We start from the raw sequence: 3,529 nt of genomic DNA on the forward strand, positions 1-3,529 counted from the left end.
CAGCCCGCTTCGGGAAATGAGCCGTTGGCCTCTCTCTGACGCCCCTTTCCCTTCTCGTTCAGGCTTCCTGCTCGCCTGCCAGGGACCTAACTCCTCACGGGGCAGCCATGGCCGGGAAAGAGCCCGGCCCTGGAACCCCACCGGGCCGCTGGAGAAGTGGGCTCCGGAAAGACTGTGTGTGTGCGCGTGTGCGCGCGTGTGTGTCTGCATGTGTGTGCAGGTGCTAGGTGCATGCATGCGTGTCTGCATATGTGGCGTCTGCCTGTGTGTATATGCTTGCGTGTGTCTGTATGTGTGTCCTCCAGGCAGATGCTCTGTCTCCCCCCGCCCCCCAGACAGAAAGTCCTTCTGGGAAGATGTCCTTGCAATGCCTCATGGGCTCGGTGATTTCAATTTCCCTCCCGGAGCAGGAGCGCCCGGCGGGCCAGGCAGAGGCGTGGAAACGCCCCCTCCTCTCGGCACCCCGCTCGGCCGAGGCGTCTGCGGGAATGACAGCGGCCGCAGAAACCCATCGGGGACCCCATTCCCGAGATTGGACACGCACGGCGGCGGCGAGAGCCATTCTCTCTGCACTGATTGACCCGAATGTCACGCAGATCCTCCCGGAGCGGAGCCACGGCCGCCTCAGCACCGCCGCTCCCCACGCAGCCCCCACCCCAGCAGGCGCTTGCCCTTGGCGGGCGGCGGGCGCTGCTCTGGCACGGACGTGGCTCCGGAAGTTTCCTCACGTGGCGCCCGGACCTGCGCGTGGGCTGCTGGTCTGATCGGAGGAGACGGGACACAGGCCGGGAGCCGGCAGTTAATAGCTCGCCGATCGCAGGGCTGGTTCCGGATCGACTGGGACCAGACGGCGGAGGAGAGGGAGAGGCCGTCGCTGTGATGTCACGGGCACCGCGGGCCCAGCCTGGATGGCCCGGGGGTGGGGCAGACAGGGACAGCCTGGGCCCAGGGACTGGGTGGAGCTGAGGGGGTGTGGAACGAGCCTGGACCCCCTCTGTCCAGGCTCACCTGCCGCAGATCCGCCGAGTGTGTGAGTCTGTACACCCCCCCGCCTCCTCCCAATTCTCCAAAACGTGCCTCAGTGTCCCCAGCCACTCCAGCCGCCCCCGGGACCGCAGGCAGCGAGGAGAGGAAGGAAGCCATTAGGAAAGGGCTTGTACGTCGAAGCTCCAGCAGGACGGCCGGCCTGGCTCCACTGCCCTTGGCCCTGCCTCCGCTCTCAGGGCTGGCGTGGGCGGCGTCACAGTCTGTTGGGGTGAACGTGGAGGCTTAGAGCACAAAAGCTGGTCACTCACGGTTCTGGAGGCTGGGAAGTCCAAGGTCAGGGGCCGCGGGGCTCGGTGGCGGGCTGGGTGGGCTGCTCCCATGCCAGCTGCTCTCCGGGGGCGGGGGCCTGTGCGAACCCCCATCGCCCACGCACCCCCCGGCCCGCCCAGCACAGCCCTCCCTCCACTCCGCACGTGTACCGGGGCACATCAGTCCGTCTGCAGCAGGTGGGAAAGATTCTCTTACCCAGACCAGCCGATCCCACAAGGCTGTTCGGCTCTAGGCCCCTCCCTTCCGGAGCCCCTGCCTCCCTCCTTCAGAGAGAAGCAGCGCCTCCTAGTTCAGAGCCCCCCGCCCTGATGTGCTGGGCCTGTGGATGGACCAGCCTTCCCCTCCTCCTCCTCCTCCCCCTCCTCTTCCCCCTCCTCCCTCTCCTCCCCCTCCTTTTCCCCCTCCTCCCCCTTCTCCCCCCATCAGGGCGTGGCTGCGGCCGCCCCGCAGCGGGCTCCCGGGCCAGGGCTGCGGGCCTCGCCTGGGCTCTCCTCGCTCCTCTCACCATGGGCATCGCCGGGCACTGCCAGGGCTCGGGTCCCGAGGTGGTTCCCTGCCACCCGCACCTGCAGGCCGGGCTGACAGGCCTTGGCTCCAGGCCCCGGCCCTCCTTCCCTCGGGGAACAGTGCCGCCTCCTCTCCTGGGGCCTGAGCTGGTTTCGGGGCGCAGCTCCCGCCCACCGGCTGAGCCTGCCCTCCAGCCTCTCCCTGCCAGAACGGAGCCTCCATTGTATTTTCTGCTCTCGAACGCTTTGAATGCAATTATTTCTTAAAACCCTGTGGGTCAGAGTCACGGGAGACGGTAGTAGAAATAGAAAACACAAAAGGAGAGTTAGGAGACGAGAAAAGCTGGGGAGAACCAGGAACAGAAGACCTTCCGAGAGGGCCGTTCAGAACGTTAAAATCCATAATAACCAGCACTCGCCGGACGCAGCATTCTCATCCATGAAAATTTAATTACCGCGGAACAATGGGATCCATATGAAACGCTCATCACCCCGCACGCGAGGGGACGTCCCGCCAGCTCAGCCTCTTTGTGAAAAATGTAATTACTCCTCGGAACAGTGGGGGCGGGGGCCGTGGGCTGCGGGGGCGGGGGGCTGTGGGGCTGCGGGCCTCGGGGGCGGGGGGCCGTGGGGCCGCGGGGGCGGGGGGCTGTGGGGCCGCGGGGGCGGGGGGCCGTGGGGCTGCGGGCCTCGGGCCTCGGGTCCCGGTGCTCCGTCCAGGGGCAGTTGCCATGGGTCTTAGGCAGGAAACCCACAGCCCAGGCGGACGCCGGGCAGAGGGAGGGGCCCCACGTGTGAGGAGGGAAGGGCAGGGGCACCTGCACGCGGGGGAGCCACAGGCGGCCTCACAGCCCGCCACCAGCCCCAGAGCCGCCTTGCCGCGGACAGAAGGATGGACCGACGGGGGCGCCTCCCAGAGCCCGCCTCCCACACGCCTGCCCGGGGACACGCATGCATCCTTTCCGGCGGGTCTGTGGTGAGCCGCGCTCGGCTCCAAGCAAGGTCGCCCTGGGCCGCTGAAGGCAACTGGCTCCGACACCGTGGTCCGCTGGAGGCCGGGGGGAGGGCCCGGGGGGAGGGGGCTCGGGGGGAGGGGCCCGGGTGGTGGTGGGGCCCGGGTGGTGGAGGGCCCGGGTGGTGGAGGGGGCTCGGGGGGAGGGGCCCGGGTGGTGGGGCCCGGGTGGTGGTGGGTCCCGGGTGGTGGAGGGCCCGGGTGGTGGAGGGCCCGGGTGGTGGTGGGGCCCGGGTGGTGGTGGGGCCCGGGTGGTGGGGCCCGGGTGGTGGGGCCCGGGTGGTGGTGGGGTCGGGTGGTGGTGGGGTCGCGTGGTGGTGGGGCCTGGGTGGTGGGCCCTGGTGGAGGGGCCCGGGTGGTGGAGGGCCCGGGTGGTGGAGCCCGAGTGGAGGGCCCAAGGGGTGGGGCCCGAGTGATGGGGCCCTGCGTGGAGGGCCCGGGTGGTGGGCCCCGGGTGGAGGACTCCAGGTGGAGGTACAGTCCTCCTCCGTCACAGGAAGTGACGTCACGGACATGGCTCCTGGGGGCAGGCACCTCCCTCCTGAGAACCACGGGGCCACGGTGCAGCAGGAGCACCTCCCGTCTGAGGAGAAACCTACGGCGACGGTGCAGGACAGTGACACGATGGTGACAGACGGTGACAGACGGGCACTGATGGCCAGCCCGCGCTGGGGCTCCGCACGGAGACGCACAG

This window comes from Pipistrellus kuhlii, unplaced genomic scaffold (genome assembly GCF_014108245.1).
Source record: "Pipistrellus kuhlii isolate mPipKuh1 unplaced genomic scaffold, mPipKuh1.p scaffold_m20_p_15, whole genome shotgun sequence".
NCBI lineage: Eukaryota > Metazoa > Chordata > Mammalia > Chiroptera > Vespertilionidae > Pipistrellus > Pipistrellus kuhlii.